Raw genomic sequence first — 18,233 nt, 5'->3', positions numbered from 1 at the left:
AACTGATAATCCTTGGATCCAAGAACAGGTACAGTGGGCTGAACTCTGCTCCCAGATACAATAGATTAAACAGTTTCATGATCCAGTTGGTTGTAGACCAAATATGAAAAACACACAGAGCACATATTTCTACTTCCAATCAAGACAGACATTACTAATCTATTTCTACTTCTCAGATGATTGACTCCTTTGCACAGATAAAAAGATGATTTTTTTTTTTGTTTTTTTTCCCACAAGAAGATAGGTTATGGAGCCCTTGTCCTCATGCAAGATCAAGGCCCTTTATCAGGTTACTTGGCAACCAATTGATTCTAGAATGTGAATGTGGAAATGAAGGGACAGTTGGGTGGCGTGGTGTGACCTTCCCTGAGGAGACATGAATAATGTCTATTCACCCTAAGTAGGGCACTAATGACCGATCATGGAAATGATCCCACCCAAGCCTAGCTTAGTGACCCAGTGAGTTCACTGGGGTAACTTACAGAAGCAAGGATGGCTCGAAGGGGAATACATCACTTATGGCGCACTCCAGCATGAATGGCAACTCAGGAAAGCTGCACCCCCAGAACTCCTTGAGCAACCGGCAGGCAGTTCCACAGACGTTTCCTCTGTGTTAATTGCATCACTGACTTAGGGGAGGGGACTGTGAGTCTTGTGACTCGCTGGGTTTCACAGCATTGACATGTCATTAGCTTCCCAAGCCGCCTGAGCCATAAAAAACCCTCAGCTTTTCTTTTCTAAACAAACCAAATATGCCAATAGAGCTTAAGTTCCCTCCCTGCCTTGGTCAAAGAAGCCAACTAGGGAGCTCTGTATTTAAACAAGGACAGAGGAAGACAACCTTCCTGGTGACACTCAACACCCAGGAGGCAAAGGCAGGATTGCTATAAGTTCAAGACCAGTCTGGGTTAGCTGATGAGTTCCAGGTCAGCTGGACTACACAGTAAGATCATCTCAAGAAAATATGAACAAGGGGCTGGAGAGATGACTCAGTGGTTAAAAGTACTTGTTCTTGCAGAAGACCTGAATTAGGTTCCCAACGCCCATGTGATGCCTCACAACGACCTGTAACTGCAGTGCCAAGGGATCTCCTGCTCGCTCTGAATTCCTTGAGCACCAGGCATACACCATGGTTCATGTATTTACATACAGGCAAAACACTCATATGCATAAAACAACATAGAATAAAAATGTTAACATAACAGACCACCAACAAAAGCAAACAAACAAATGGAAAGAGACAGAACAGAAAGAGGTGTAGGTAAGGTGAGGCACGATATCTTTTGGCCATGTTCTGAACCTCATGTGGGACAGGAGGCACTGAAGGCAGGAGCAGCGGTGACAGGGACTTTCAATGAAGTGTAAGTGAAAGCAGTATCTGACTTGTAAGGCTGGGGCTTCCTAAAGCTAGCAGAAAAACCAACAAGTCGGGACAGCCAACAAGTGTTGTCAAAGCTTACGGTGGCCCACGTGGAAATAGGTGTCATAACCCTTCCCATGGCTTGACCACTCATCCATCATGCACAACTGCACAGAAGAGAGCCCTGCTAATGGCCAGTCCCAAGCTGGCTGAGAGACTTCCCCAACACTAGGGGTCTGAAGTAACTTTGTAGCCGTTTTGTCCAGTGAGTTAATGTGGCCGAGCAAGCACACACCACCAGAGAGAGGGGAAACAAACTCTTGACTCTTCTCCTGTCTGCTTTTACTCCAGCCCTTGCCCCCGACTTTACAACACAGCGGATGGGTCCTGAGATAACCTGGAAAGGGAGGGTAAGCAGAGGGAGTGGTTAGATCTTGGCCAGACACGGGCCATCTTTTTCTAGAAGATGAAGAGTCATCTGAGGCAGGAATGCGTGAAACCAGAAGAATGGGCTTGCACGTGTCCTCCGTGGGTGGTGCTCAGCTCACAAAGAGAACAAAAGACATAGCAGAGTGGACGCCAGAGAGGCAAGTGGTTGCTTGGGGACTCTGTGTAGGAAATGAGTCACTCACCTGTCAGGTTGCAGAAGAATGGGAACACCACCTCCCAGGTGTGGGTCTTCTTGCCTGGGTTATTTTCCCACCTAATTCCCCTTCCCATTCCTCTCTGCCTCCTGTGTCCTTGGTTCCCTTTCTACTTCCCATATCATCTTTTCTCTACCCCCAAACTTCTAGGGCCACATTATCCAGAATGGCCCCTTCTTAGCCTCACTGGATCTATACAAGACAGTGTATACACATACATTCTTGCCTTTAGTCCTTGCAATGATAAAAATATATTTTTGCCTTCAGTCCTTGCAATAACAAGAAGATACCTCAGTGAACTAACCACTATTTATTTCCTACTAGGAGGCTCCATGACAAAGTAAAAAATGTGAAGGAGCGGAGTTAATGTATTAATTGATTCATTCATCATTGTCATTATTTTGTGGCCCAGGATGGCCTCAAACTTGTTATATAGCCAAGAACGACCTTGAAATCCTAATCTTCAGAACTTTACTCCTCATAAATGGTAAAACTGAGTTTCAGACCAGGTAGTGTCTGCTCCTAACCTCTAGCACACCCTTTTCCCAATGTGTTGCTTTAAAGAACACTGTGATCTTTAGCGACAGCATTAGATAACTTGGGCATTTTATACTTCAAAAAAGACGCCACTTCTTGAGTATTAGTTATAATGGGGAATAAATGGCCTCTAAAAGTTGATGACAATCTATGAAATCAGGGGCCAGGTCTTTCTTACTGGTTACCGTAGTGACAGCACCTGGCTCTGGCTGGGCCTGTACTGCTGGCTTTTCCCAGTAGGGGTGCTATTAGCCTTCTGTCAGGGTCTTCACTAGCATGCTAGGATCCCTTTTCTCTGTCAGCTAAAGCCAATGGTGTCCTCAGTCAGTGGGTAGCTAAAAGTGTCCCTCACATAGGTCAGTCTCCCTCCAGTTGATGACAATCTATGAAATCAGGGGCCAGGTCTTTCTTACTGGTTACCGTAGTGACAGCACCTGGCTCTGGCTGGGCCTATGGCAGACATCAGGGTGTCACCTATGCAGGAATGGGAAGTGACTGACAGGTGATGGCATTTCCCCGTCACACTGCACGCTCTTTAGCCAGATCTCATTAAGCATCCTGACTGTATCACTTCAATATGCCGGTGATATCTATTTAAATTATTATGTATTTAATGTTTATTATGCATTATGTCCATGTATCAAACTTTTATCATCTTGTGGCAAGGAAATCAGATTGTTTCAACACAAGCCTCCTGTCTGCTGTCTTGTGACCTCCTGCGGCTGTCCGTCCCATCTGTACTTCCTATATACAGAAGTCTACAGAGGCAATGTCACATTTTTAGATGTTTGGGTGAAGACTCATTATACAAGACTGCCCCCTAACAAACTCTGACCAACAGATGCCACCAGCCTCTTGTCTCGTCTTGCATTGACTTCCTTTATGCACTTTAGCCAATGCATTTTTTTTTAATTTCCTTCCTAATAGTGGCACTTCCCCAGTTTGTTTCAGGTAGTACCTTGTCATTTGTCTTGGCCTCTTTCTTCAGGAAAGTTCTTTGTTGTATTTTCTTTCTCTCCTCCTTCTCTGTCTCCTTTTCCTCCTCCTCCTTTTTTTTTTTTTTTTTTTTAAAGTCAGAGTCTCAAGTAGCCCCGGCTGACCAAAATGTTCTATCTAGTTGAAAATGACCTTGAACTTGTGATTCTCCCCTGTTCACACCCTGAGCATGAAGGGTATTCACCACCACATCAAAAGACCCAAAACCCAAAGCACTGTGCATGCTATGTAAGGATTCTACTGACCCAGGTTGCTAAAGTTAGTTTCACACCTAAAGATAGGCCATGAATGTGAAAATGAGTGACATCCAGGCCTGTGTGTCACCCATAGTTCATTTTTTAATTTTGAATAAGGAAAACACCCAAGTCCGCTCAACCAACTTGCTGGCATTTCCTCTGGCTATTTCTGTTTAGATCCATAGTCTGATGTTGGGTTTTGTTTTGTTTTGTTTTGTTTGCATTTCCTCTCCCTTTCTGTGTTTTCAAAGACCAAGAACGATGTGGAAATTGGCATTTGTAGAAGATGGAGGTAGTTCTGGGGAGTTCACGTCTCAGAGCTACTCAGTATGGGAGGGACAGGCTGTGCAGTCAGGGGCTGGCCCGGTCAGAGAAGCTACAGCAGGATTTAATGCTTCAGAAAATCCAAGGCTGCCATCTGAAAGAAGGCCTTGCAAGCTGCTGAGGCGCTGATGGGAGCTGAGGCACAACGAGGGTGGAGGTGAGCTCAAGAGACCTCGAAACTCAGTCACTGCTACAGGCTGTCCTGGATGATAAGCCTTGACCACACAACGGGTGTAGCCTGCATATTGAAAAGTACTGGGACTGGGTCTGGGGTTTGGAGAAAGAGGATTACGAGGAACTGACATACCATTTCCTGTGAGGCAGGGTCATGCATGTCTCAGGGATTTGCACCTAAACTGGACATTTCAGAAGTTACCTGTGAGCTAACTGGCCCAACCCTCAGGCCACAGTGATGGCTCACACAGGGCAGCTGAGGTACTTCCTGCAGAGAAGTGACCTGGGGCTGACTGACACTTGACTGGGTGGTCTGAACAAATTGACCAAGACCAATTCAGCCAGTGTGATGACTCCACATACGAAGGCTTAGGTTAAAGGAAACTGAGCAGAGGTCAGTGGCTCATGCCTGTGACCCTATTCCTCCAGAGGCTGAGGCAGAAAGTTTATGAGTTCTAGGAAAGCCTTGGCTACACAACAAGACACTATCTCAAAACAAAACAGCCAACACCTTCCCCTAAAACCATGCCAACAATAAAAGCAAACAAAACCAACTAGCTGGATGAGGAGTCCCATGCTGGTAATCCAGGTATTGGGAGGTGAATGCAGGAGGATCAGAAATCTAACATAAGTCAGGGCTACCAGAGATTCTTTGAAAAAAAAAATCTGAGCAGTGTGTGGTGGTGTATGCCTTTAATCCCAGTATCTGAGAAGCAGAGGCAGGCAGAGCTCTGCCATCGCCTAGTTTACTTACTGAGCTCTTGGACAGCCAGGGCTACATAGGTCCTCAAAAGAAACCTAGCCCAGTGAGATCTTAGAGAGTTCAAAACAAACTGAGCAAACCTGTACTTGTCAGAGTTCTATCCATGATTCTCCTTGGAGATGAAACACTTCAGATCAGGGTAAACATCTAAGTACTTGTGACCAAACAGGACTCAAAATGGCCACAGCTAAAGACTGGATGATGCCAGGTTTGGAGATGCACACCAATAATCCAAGGCTACAAAGAGGCTGAAAAGAAAAAAAAAGTTTCAAGGCCAGCCTAGGCTTAGCAAGTTCTATTGAATGAATGAATGAATGAATGAATGAATGAAGAGAGAATGAGAAAGAGAAAGGAGGAGGGAGGGAGAGAGAAAGAGGGGGGGCTTGGTGGTACATACCAACAATCCTAGCACAAAGGTAGAAATGCATGGCTCTCTGTTTTTCCAGTCTAGCCTGGTTCCAGGCCATCCAGGGATATATACTGAGACTATGTCACAAACAAACAAAAAGCTAGGCTTGGTGTAACACACCAAAATCCCATTTGGGAGATGGAGGCTGGAGGACCAAAAATCCTAGGTCATCCTTGACTGCATACTTAGAGGCTAGTCTCGGCTACATGAGACATTATCTTGTGTGTGTGGGGGTGTGTGTGTGGGGGGAGGGGTGGATGGGGCAATGATTAAGTGAATAAAGGTGCGTCCTGTACAAGTACTGGGACCTGGGTTTAGATTTTCAGAACCTAAGGGAAAAAGCCACATGTGGCCATGAGCCTGTAACTCTAGCACTGTAGGAGACCGAGACAGGAAAGTCACTGAGACTTGCTGGCCTCCAGTTTCACTCTGGGTTCAGTGAAAGGCCCATCTTAAGGGAAAATGTGGGGAGTGATTGAGCAGGTTACCCAGGGTCCTCTCTGGCCTTCATGAGCATGCATGGGTGTGTGCATGTGCACATACATATATGTATATACCAAACACACATGTATACACACACTTAAGATCTGAAAGTTTATTGTGACAATAATCTTGATATGCCTATTGGCTCAGCAGGGGGTTGGGGGGAGGGCATGCAGGCCCCACCAGCCTGCTGAAGGCCCAGACTGACCAACTCAGCTACTACCACCCAGGCTTAGATCCAGTTTTGAGTCAGTCCACCCCAACATCCACTCCATCTACAAACCACTGGAGCATGTGAAGGAAGCAGTCCAGCAGAGCCAGAGGCTCAGGACCACCATGACTGGACAACAGCAGCAGGATATCCGAGATGAGGCTCAGTGATGCTCCAGCATGGATGGTGTGTCAGAAACCAGAGACCTTGAACCAGACCAACCACTAGTTGCAATGAACATTTGCATATAAAGCTGTTTGGTGGGGGGTGGGGGAGACACACACACACAAAAAAAAAACCCTTTGTGGCACACTGCAGCTTCCAAAAGCCACTAAGATGATTAGTATGTGAGAGAGAGGAGGAAAAGATGAGGGAACTGAGTGTTCCATGTGTGGTGAAGAGGAGTGGAACTAAAAGCTCAACCGCTGAGAAGATGAAATTAATGGAAGAACATGGTGCTGCTATTGGGGTTGGCAGGGTGGTGCACAGCAGCCTGGCACTTGCACAGACTCAGCCCCAAAACAAGCTGCCCAACAGGACGATCCCCCTGGTTATGAGCAGTGACGGGACATTCCAGATGAAGAGTGGTTCATTTCCTGGATTAGAGTTCCTCAAAAGATCTCCATGGTCCATACTTTCCCTGAAGGCCATGCTCATTCAGTGGTCCGTACTACTGCCCCAGACTAAGGAGAAGCCGGAGGGCCACGTGGATGTCTGCCATCCATGCTGCTACTAAGGGCCATGTATGGGTCTGTGGCCTTACTGCAGCCAAGAAAGCTATGTTGATGTCTGAGACCCCTGCTGCCACATGAGGGCCATGTGGTCTATGCTACCGTCTGAAGCCATGTTGATGTCACGGTCCATGCTGCTGCCAAGGGCCATGTCTGGGATTGTTGTCCTGATGCAGCTGGGGTTCATGTTGGTGTCTGTGGCCCACGTTACCACCTACGGCCATGCAGATATCAATGGTCTGTGCCTCTGTCTGAAGCCATGTCGATTTCCATGGGCTGTGCTGGCACACAGGGCCATATTGATGCTTGTGGTCTCTCTATGGTCTATGCTGCTACCTGAGGCTGTGTTGGTATCCGTGGGCCAGGCTGCTGCTGGGGTTCATGTTGGGCTCCATGTTAGTGGCCACTGTCCATGGCCGGTGTTGCCCTGGAGTCCATGTTGATGGCCTGCGCTGCCTCCAAGGGCTATGATGGTGCCTGGGGCCCAGGCTTTGACAGAGGCTGTGTTATGTCTGTGATTGGTGATGCCACTGGAGGCCAGGCAGAGGTTCTGTGCTGATGTCGGAAACCATGTGAACATCCGTGGTTCCTGCTATTGCCAGAAGCCATGTAGAGGCCCAGGATTCATGCTCCCACTGACCATGAAGAGCAAGCTACTTTTGCAGTGGTATTGATGACTGTAGTCACATAGTTGAGAAGGAAGGACATGGAAGGTTTCTGTGAAAACCCATACCCCGACCCCTCCAAAAGTAACAATCTAAGAGAGGAACCCATCAAAAGAACTCTTAAAATTGTGATAAGGATGCTGAAACATAGCTCTCCACGATGGATGGCTTGTTTCAGGGCTGCAGGTGGAGAAAGACTTAGTTTTCTTTAGGGGCCTGGCTACTGGGAGTTTGACCATGTTCTGGGGAGTATATGGGCACACAAATTGGACTCCCCCCCTTTTTTTTCTTCTCTTTTTGGGAGAAGGGAGTTAAGGGGGGGAGTGGACATAAAAGGCCCAGAAAGTAAGTATGATCAGAGTACACAATATGAAATTCTCAAATAATCAATAAAAAATATTATGCTGGAAAAAATAGTCTTTTTTTGAGACAGAGTTTCTTTGTATAGCCCTGGCTGTCCTGGAACTCACTTTGTAGACCAGGCTGGCCTCGAACTCAGAAATCTGCCTGCCTCTGCCTCCCAAGTGCTGGGATTACAGGCATGCACCACCATTGCCCGGCTGGAAAAAATAATCTTGATGTGTTTGAAAAGGAGGTTCAGTTGTTCTGTTGGATACACTATCTTAAGTTGGGGACTTATGACTGACAACATTGTAATATGAACATCAGATTTCTATGAATTTCACTGAATTTGAAACATATTGATAATATTCATGTAAATACTAGTAAGACTCAGCATTACAGAGCCGGTATGGAGATGCATTCCTGGAAGCCTAGTACTCAGAAGGCTGATGCAGGAGATTTGCTGTAAGTTCATAGCCATCTTAGGCTATAGCATGAGATCCTGTCCCAAGCCTTTAGTCCCAATGGATATTTGTGAACTCAAGGCCAACTTAATCTACATAGTGAGATCCAGGACAGCTAGGGCTGTGTAGAGAGACCCTGTCTCAAAAACCAAAACCATCAAGCAAACATAGCAACCATTGCAGGAACTAAGGAGAGGGTTCAGTTGATAGTGACTGCCAAGGAAGTGAGAGGACCAGGGAAGACCAGAGTTCAAGGCCCAGGACCTGCACAACGGCTGGGTGTGGTAACTCGGCCTTGGTGAAAGCAGTCTGCAGACAGACTGCTGAGTTCCAACCAGTCAAAGACCCAGTCTTAATTAAAAGGTAGGTGGCAACTGAGTAATGATACCCAGGTTGTATTCTGAACACCACATATATTCTTCTAGGCCACTTAGTTCCAAACAGCAAAAACTCTTGAAACTAATTAGTTATCATCAAATGCCTAGGCCATAAACATTGGCTCATTCCCTGACTAGCTTTTAACTTACTTAACCATGTAAATCTATGCTATGTCTACCACTTGACTAGTTACCTCTCTCCTTCCATCTGTGTGAGGGTGTGACTCACAGATAGTTTTGAGCTGCCATGTGGGTGCTGAGAATTGAACCTGGGTCCCCTGGAAGGATAACCAGTGCTTTTAACCACTGAGCCATTTGTCCAGCCCCTAGTTTTTCTTAATATTTATTTACTTTGTCCGTATGGGTATTTTGCCTGCATTTATGTCTGTGTAGTGTATATGTGTGTATGCAGACAGTGTCCACAGAGGCCAGAACAGGGCACAGGATCACCTGGAAACTGGAGTTACAGGAAGGTGTGAGCCACCATGTGGGTGGCTGGGAATCAAACCTGGGTCCTCTGGAAGAGCAGTCAGTGTTATTAACCACTGAGCCATCTCTTCCCCTTCTTCATTCTTGGTTCTTTGAGACAAGGTCTCATGTAGCCAAGGCTAGCCTTAAATTCCTGTTCATCCTAAGTGCTAGGAGTCCAGCTTTGCCACCAGCTCATCCATTTTTAAAGACTCTTTAATTGCTTATTCAACATTGATGGATTTCAGGAAATATGACCTGATAATACCCGGCTTTGGAATACTGTTTACTTAGGGACAGAGAGGGGGTTCAGTGGTTAAGAACACTGGTTACCCCTGCACGGACCCTGGTTTGGTTCCAAGCACTGACACAGTGGCTCACAACCCTGTCGTAAACTTCAGCTCCAGGGTAACTGATGCCCCCTTTTTGACCTCCGTAGGTTCTAGGCATGTGTGTGACACACAGACATACACACAGGCAACACACACATACAATTTAAAAAGAAAAAGAGTTTTGTTTTCTTTGAGAGGAAGGCCTGTGAAAGATAACCACATGGAAGTTTTCCTGAGTCCCTCTACATTTATGTAAGGACATTCAGCAGAGCGGGCTGCCATCCTTTCCCTGAAGATTAAGCCACTATCCCAGGAGACATTTCTACACCCATTCCTGCAAAGCCCATTCATCCCTGCGAGTGGCCATTCATGCTGAGAATAGTTTTAATCACCTCTGACATTTTACTCATGTCATCAAGAGGGTCAAGGGTACCTGTTCTTTTCCGGATTGACTGGCCTAATTCTGAGCGGCGCTTCTCACTGTAATCGGATTTCAGCCTAAGTAGCATGATCTGTACAGAGGAAGAAGAGTGTAGAGAAGTCACGTAACATAACGTCAGGGGGGTGGGGTGGGGTGGGGGTGGGGATGTGGGGGCAGCAGCTCCTTACCGACCTAAATCTTTGTTCTTAATTTCAGGGACTTTCAGGATCCCAGCTCCTCTCCTCCCAGTGCAGAGAGGGAAGCTTCCATACCAATAAAGACTTCTAGCTAGGTGTGGTGACCCAGGTACTCCAGAGGCAGAGACAGGAGGATTGCTGCAAGCTGGAGGCCAGCCTGATCTCCCGACATAACTATACCATGAGACCCTATCTCAAACAATACAAAACAAAACCAACAACAACAACAAAAATCAAAACAAAGTAAAATGCAAACAAATACATTAGATAGATAGATAGATAGATAGATAGATAGATAGATAGAGAGATAGAGAGATAGAGAGATAGAGAGATAGAGAGATAGAGAGATAGATAGTAAATAAGTAAGGATTTCATAGTAGTCAGATGGAGAAGTAGTTCAAGACTATCTTCAGTTAAATAGCAAATTTGAGGCTAGTCTGGTCTACTTGAGACCTGGTTTTTAAAAAAATGTAAGCAAGTAAGCAAAGATTTTCTCCATAGAATAATTTGTAATTTCAAGTTACTTTTGTTAATGTTCATAAATCTCCCCTCACTAAAAATAGATCTCAAAATTACAAAATCAGTCAGTTTCCTGTGTTCAAGTTGCTGAGTCCAGGGCAAAGGTCATTACTGAAGAGGGTAGGCAAGTCATCTTTATACCAGAGTGCAATACCTTACATTGTTGTTTTGAGCAGGAGAGTTTGGGGGTTTTGTTATTGTTTTTCAGTCCTGGGAACTGAACCTAGGACCTTGCGCATGATGGGCAGGTCTCCACCACTGAGCTACACCCCCAGTCCTCTTTTTTGTTTTAAATTTGAGACAGCGTTACACTGTGTAGCTCAGACAGGCTGGCCTTGGACTCTCTAAGAAGCTCAGATAGGATTTGAACTTGTGACCCATTGCCTCTGCCACTTGAGTGCCGGGATTGTGGGCAACTATCACTGTGTCCAGATGAATTAGACTTCCTACAGTCTCTGTGGCTTCAATTACAGAATACCTCTGTTTTGTTTTGAGACATGGTCTTGTCCTGGCTACTATGATAGCTTGCTAAGGAGCATAGGATAGCCCAGAACTCTTGGTAGTCTCCCTGCTTCAGCCTCTTAAGTTCTCTAATTATAATCATGCCCACTTTTAATCTTCCTTTTCTTTTCTTTTCTTTTCTTTTCTTTCCTTTCCTTTTCTTTTCTTTTCTTTTCTTTTCTTTTTTTTAACTTAGTCTTATTTATGTCTATGTGTGTGTATCAGTTACTTTTTTGTTGTTGAGATGAAATACCATGACCAAAAGCAACTTAAACACAAAAGCATTTATTTTGGCTTACGGTTCCGGAGAGATAAGGGTCTGTCTTGCTCAAGAGGCCTGGCAGCAAGAGCAGGAAGCTGAGTTCACATCACAACCACAAACAGGAAGCTGAGAGCAACCTGGAAGTAGAAGAAGGCTGTCAGCTCTCAAATCGCATGTGATTCCTGGTAGGGAACTGGCTCCCTGATTCTTGGTGCGAGGCTTACCCAAACAACTTCAATTTTGCAATTCTCCTGCCTCCGCCCCCTGAGTGCTGGAGTCATAGGTGGGCACCCAGCGGGGACTCATCATGTGAATCTCACTCAATCCACCTTCCTTAGGAAGCACGGCCATTCTTGCTTCCCTGTCTATCTCCTCAAGGCTGAGGGCTCCCGGAAGGTGAGGCTTGCTGTTTATTTTCCTTTTTTCCAAGACTCCCCAGAGGTGGCACTGCTGCAGGCTCATAGGAAGCCTGAATAAATCATTGACAAACCATGAATACATGTGGACCGTTGAAAGAGGAGAGACCCAGCCACCACATCAGTCACTTGAGCTGGGAATGCCTTTGATGTCAGCATTGCCTGGCAGGGTTCTGTGTTGCGGTTGATGGGGCTCATTGATCATACCATTGCAGAACCTGCGTCAGTTCTTCTGGACCTAGGCACACATTGTTCCCCACACACACACATGGAAATAAGGCTGCACACACAGGATTTCCAAATGAAAAATGAACAAAGGAAATCATCACAGGAAGTCATTTCCTCCTCCTCATCATCCTTGAACGTCCTTCCCCACAGCCACCCCAACCCCACGGGTTCTCCTGAAGCTTAGGACTTCATTCCTAAGTGAGGGCTAGGCCCCTCCACGACCTCACGTATAAATGCTCATAGGGGCAAGGTTATTCTTTCCTGCAAGGAGTGGGCTCTTAGCTAGGAAGAACGATGGAATAAACTTCTTCAGCCTGCAAGATGGTTTGAAGGTGAAGATACTTGACACTAAGCCTCCTGATGATCCAAGTCCCCAGGCCCCACACCATGGAAATCGAGAACTGACTCCCCGGAGCTGTCCTCTGACTTCCATACTTGGGCTACAGCACACGTGCACACCCCACACACAAACGAAAGAACAATGTAATAAAAATTTAAATATACCTACTTGGTGCTCACTTTTTGTTTGTTAAAACTGTGGAATTCCGGGGGAGGTGGGTGGAGAGATGGCGCAACACTTAAGAGCATGACTGCTCTTCCTGGGGACTCGGGTTCAAATCCTAGCACCCACATGGCAGCTCACAGCTATCTATAATTCCAAGATCTGACTCACACAGATATAATACATGCAGACAAAAAAAATCCAATGCACATAAAGTAAAAATAAATAAAAATAGGGGGCTGGAGAGATGGCTCAGTGGTTAAGAGCACCGACTGCTCTTCCAAAGGTCCTGAGTTCAAATCCCAGCAACCACGTGGTGGCTCACAACCATCCGTAATGAGATTTGACACCCTCTTCTGATGCATCTGAAGACAGCTGTGGTGTACTTACATATAATAAATAAATAAATCTTTAGGCCGGAGCAAGCAGTAAACAAACAAACAAACAAACAAATAAATATATATATATATTAAAACTGTGAAATTAGAGCTTATTTATTGGTTGAAAAAAATGTCTGAAGAGACAGGATCTCTATATGTAGCCACGACTGGCCTGGAACTTTCTCTGTAGCCTGGTTGGTGTCAAACTTGTCCTCTGCCTCCCCAGTGCTGACGTTATAAGTGCGGACCACCATGCTCAATTCTTACTTAGTTCCTGCTCTGTCTCAGGCTGGCCTGGAACCCACGTGGGCTTCTAACGCTCTTGCTTCAGCTTCCTTGGTGCTAGGATTACAATGCATTGGGAAACCGAGACTGGAGGACCTCAGGGGTATTTTAATCACTGATCTATACAGGGAGAAACTTGGCCACAAAGTGTGAGAGATGTGCCCAGGGTCATGCAGGCTGCAAGAAACAAGGCCAAGACTTAGACGCAGGCTTGATAGACACCAAAGTTCTCACTGTCTCCCACCACACTGTGGGACCAGGTGATTCTCTGAAGACTGGCATAGGAACAGACTTTCTTTCTTTTCTTTCCTTCTTTCTTTTTTCTTTTCAAGACAGGATTTCTCTGTGTAGCCTTAACTGTCCTAGAACTTACTTTGTAGACCAAGTTTGCCTCAAATTCACAGAGATCCCCCTGCTTCTGCCTCCTGAGTACTGGGTCCAAAGCTGTTCACCATCACTGCCTGGCTAGATTACCTATTTTTATATAATCTATAGGGCTGGACATCCCACTACAGGGCTGTCATTATAGGGTTATACACCCCATCACAGTGCTGGATACCCCAATTACAAGGCTGAAGACCCCCAATATAGGGCTGGAACACCTCATTAAAGTACTAGACACCCCATCACAAGGTTGAACACACATCATAAGCCTGAACACCTCACCCCAAGGCTGGACACCCCATTACAGGACTGGATACCCCCATCACAGGCCTGAACAGCTCACCCCAGGGCAGGACACCCCATCACAGGGCTGGATACCTCATCTCAGGGAAGGACACCCCATCATAGGGCTGGACACCCCATCACAGGCCTGAAGACATCACCTTAGGGCAGGACACCATATCACAGGGCAGGGCACCCCATCACAAGGCTGGACACCCTATCATAGGCCTGAACATCTCACCCCGGGGCAGGACACCCCATCACAAGGCAGGACATATGAGGGAGATGCTGGTGATTTCTGGTGTCCTTTGGTTAGTGTGACTTTCTGGGTGGTGGGTGGCTGGTGTGCACCATACCCCAGGGCAAGAGTGAGATTGAAATTACTGTGCTTAAGAGATCTATAAAACAAAATTCATCTAACTTGTAAGCCCCACTTGCTCAAGGACATAACCTCCTGGCACGCTGGGGCTGTTGTCATGTAAAATAACAAGCCATGTGTTTTCACTTCTGTAAACAAGCTTGGTTGCCCCAACTGCACAGGATATGTTTGACCACACGTAGGCAGGAGGAAAGTAGGCAGGGAGCATGCCAGGATGTATGCTTTCCCCTGACTGGATGAAGGCAGGAAGTCCATGACCTGGTGGGGTTTGCCTTTGTGAGCCCTGATTAGTGTAAGTCATGGCCATACTCTAGGAATCCCAAGTATGACCATGGCCAGTGACCATCCACCCTGGACAGTATTTAACAAAGCTGGCTTCAAACTGGGCTCAAAAATTATAGTCTTATTCTTGTCCCGTGAGTTTAACAGAATACTCAAGGCCTGAACATATATAATTTCTTTATAATAAATATATAAGTCTCATTTGCCCAGACAGGCTTCAAACTTACTATATAGCCAGGGAGCTTAGGTTCTCCTGTATCCACCTCTCAAGTGCTTCAGTTTCAGGTATGAGACACCACTTGTATCTTAAACACATTTCTGCTATGTCCAGCCTTGCATACAAATTCCTACTAATCTATAAGAAGCTGAAGTTGGAAAGTCAGCTTTGAAGCTGTTTGTGTTTAACACTGGACTTAGAAGAAGAGAAAAAGATGGCCAGCCATGAGGGCATATGTCTTTAATCCCACTACTCTGAAGGCAGAGGCTGTGAGTTCTAAGCCAGCCTGGGCTGCATAGTGAGTTCCAGGACATCCAAGGAGAAAGAGGGGAGGGGAGGGGGAGGGGGAAGGGAGGGGGAGGGAGAGGGAGAGGGAGAGGGAGAGGGGGAGGAGGAGGGGGAGGGAGAGGGAGAGGGAGAGGGAGAGGGGGAAGGAGAGGGGGAGGGAGAGGGAGAGGGAGAGGGGGAGGGGGAGGGGGAGGGGGAGGGGGAGGGAGAGGGAGAGGGAGAGGGAGAGGGAGAGGGAGAGGGAGAGGGAGAGAGATGTGTTGGGGAACCACAAAGTTGTCATCTAAAGAGAGGCCACTGTGGGAGCAAGTTGCTTCTAGAGACCAGGTTTAGTTTGGAAAGAAGATCTAGAAATACACTTAACAACAGAAAACACTATTTTCTTCTTAAATGTACAATAATGATGTCTTATGATGCGTTTGTATTCGTTTTAGTATGGCACATTAATTTCTAAATTACTATCATAGCAAATAATGGGAAAAGCAAACAACAGAATTGTTTGCTGTATCCAGACTTTCATTCAGTCAGCTCTACTTACGGCCTCACACTCTACTTATTTCCTCCCCCTCCCAATCCCCCGTCCCTTTGGCTTATTTTTAGGGCAAGGTGTTTAGAAGACAGACAGGCAGACAGACAGACAGACAGACACACACACACACACCCCACAGCCCCACACACACAAACAAAAATCCCACAAACAAATGAAACCTCACAAGTAAAAAAAACAAAAACAAAACAAAACAAAACAAAAGTACCTCGTCAAGGGTGGCAGGAAACTGAAACAACACCAAACCCACCTTTGGATTAAGACCTGGTTCCAGATGGTTCCCTGGGCCTCAGCCCAGTGAGGAGCAGCCTCAGGGCAGCTTGGGACAGGAATGTGGCAGAAAGACACAACCCAGCTCCTCACATGATTTGTGGATTCCAGTCCACAGTGTATAAAAGGAACTTTCTCTTTACTGCTGATGCCCCAGGGCAGAACACTCAGCTGGCAAGCCAGAGACAGCTGAGAGACAGCTGAGAGAGAGAGAGACAGAGAGAGACAGAGAGAGACAGAGAGAGACAGAGAGACAAGAGACAGACAGAGACAGAGACACAGAGACAGAGACAGAGAGACAGAGAGACAGACAGAGACAGAGACAGACAGAGAAGAAGAAGAAAAAGAAGGAGGAGGACGACGACGACAATGACGACGAGGACGAGGAGGAGAGGAGAAGATAATGAAATCTCTCTCTCTCTCTCTCTCTCTCTCTCTCTCTCTCTCTCTCTCTCACACACACACACACACACACACGCACCCTGCCCATAGCCCCAGAGAATCTCTGAACTGCAGCTGGTTCTGGTTCTAGCTTTTCACCTTCTTCCTTATTAGCTGCAGACCTTGCTGGGGATAGAGCAACTTGATTACTTTGGAGGCTGGAGGGTGGGGTGGGCCTGGTTTATGAAGTAAGAAACTAGGGTTCCAATCTATTTGCTGTGTGACTGTGTTGGGTTACCCATTAGGAAAGCTATGCCTTTTTTTTGATTCTGTGAAAGGAGGACAATGTCCTTGGGTTCAGGTCCCATGGCTATATGGCATTTGGAGAGTGCTTAGAAGGCTCCTGATTAGTGAATGGTTCCCCTGGGGGAATGTGGGTGACAGACACCTAAGATCTGCCCCAGTGGGGGAGAAGGATGGCTGGAAGGAAAAGTATCATCAGGGCCCCCAAGAGCAAGTTCTTAGCACAGACCAAGCTCTTAGCACAAAGGAAGTGTATTTGCCCCAGGGGGAAAGAGGGCAGGGAATAAGAGACACAGACAGGAGATAGAGGATGAGGGAGAAGGGGAAGAGAACAAGGAAAAGGGGGCAGTGGTATTTGTCCTGGAGGACAAAGGACTGCCTCTGGATGGAGAGGAGACAGATGTGGTCCATAGGCAACTGGCAGTTTATAAAGGTACAAGAGGAAACGCCATCTCAGGAGGAAGTGTTTGATTTGAAATGGGCATATTAATTAGGTGAACTAAAGAGAGTTTTTGATTGCTAGACTTCTATGCTTTGATGGTGACTGGACTTTGGTAGTCAGCCTCTGGAGGCGGAAATAGCCAAATAAAGGAAATGGTCCTTGAGGGTTAGCTTTAGGAATGTAATCTAATGATTTTAGCAAGGCAGAGGGGATGGGGCAAGGCCACACTCCAGCTGGCCAGAGTTCATCCAGTGGCCAGATGGCCAGTAGGAAGGGCCATAGTATGGTGTTGTATGATGCTCTACATGGAAGTTAAAATTCTCAAGTCCAAATCTTGACATTTCTGGTATTCACTCTTCTTTAGTGCAAGTGCTGATGATCCTTGGGCCCTGTCCAGAAGAGCGCCTACCTCCTCAGGCTGCCGTGCGCTGAAATGAATTGATAGGGAGTGGGAATGTGGGAACGATGGCTCACTGTATGTCACAGGGGCTGGTGATGCTTCCCTTCGCTCTCTCTGTATTGAGAGACAGAGACATCAAGCAGTCACCAAGCATCTCCTCCCTCTCTACCTCCCTTTGTAAAAAACGCACGTGTGTGCATGTGTGTTAATTTTTTTTCTCATTATTGTCAGAAAAATGCCAAGAATCAACCTTTTTTTTTTAAATCTAGCTGGCCCTCTGGTTTTTGTTTTGTTTTGCTTTTTGTTTTTTATAAAGGTCTCTTTGTACAGGATGGCCTCAAACTTGCTATGTAGCTGAGGATGACCCTAAACTTCTAATTTTTTTTTTTTTTGCCTCTCTATTCCAGGCAAAGGATTACAGGTATGCACCAAAATCTCTCTCTTTAATTCTTTTTTTCTTCTTCTCTTTGTTTCTTTGTTTCTTCTTCTTCTTCTTCTTTTCTTCTTCTTCTTCTTCTTCTTCTTCTTCTTCTGTTTCTTCTTCTTCTGTTTCTTCTTCTTCCTCTGTTTCTCCTCCTCCTCCTCCTCCTTCTTCTTCTTCTTCTTCATCTTCTGTTTCTTCTTCTGTTTCTTCTTCTTCCTCTGTTTCTTCTTCTTCTTCTGTTTCTTCTTCTTCTGTTTCTTCTTCTGTTTCTTCTTTTTCTTCTGTTTCTTCTTCTTCCTCTGTTTCTTCTTCTTCCTTCTTCTGTTTCTTCTGTTTCTTCTTCTTCTTCTTCTTCTTCTTCTTCTTCTTCTTCTTCTTCTTCTTCTTCTTCTTCTTCTTCTTCTTCT

General features: G+C 46.0%; 1 long non-coding RNA gene across 3 annotated transcripts; it reads right to left on the bottom strand.

The window, feature by feature from the left end:
• Positions 1-5,996: 5,996 nt before the first annotated feature.
• Gm32591 lies at positions 5,997-16,123 on the bottom strand. 3 transcript variants are annotated; one of them, XR_377782.2, is made up of 5 exons: positions 15,857-16,123; positions 11,454-11,553; positions 10,126-10,323; positions 9,950-10,028; positions 5,997-7,545 (listed from the first exon to the last, which is right to left on the bottom strand). It is a non-coding gene; the product is annotated as a predicted gene, 32591 (long non-coding RNA). The 3 variants fall into 3 exon arrangements; XR_869197.2 differs by lacking the exon at positions 15,857-16,123 and adding an exon at positions 11,641-12,279; XR_869198.1 differs by lacking the exon at positions 10,126-10,323.
• Positions 16,124-18,233: the final 2,110 nt, after the last annotated feature.

The sequence above is a fragment of the Mus musculus genome, chromosome 6 (genome assembly GCF_000001635.26).
Source record: "Mus musculus strain C57BL/6J chromosome 6, GRCm38.p6 C57BL/6J".
In the NCBI taxonomy this organism is placed as follows: Eukaryota; Metazoa; Chordata; class Mammalia; order Rodentia; family Muridae; genus Mus; species Mus musculus.
The sequence above is the reverse complement of the archived record's forward strand: the minus strand, read 5'-3'. Positions and strand labels throughout refer to the sequence as shown.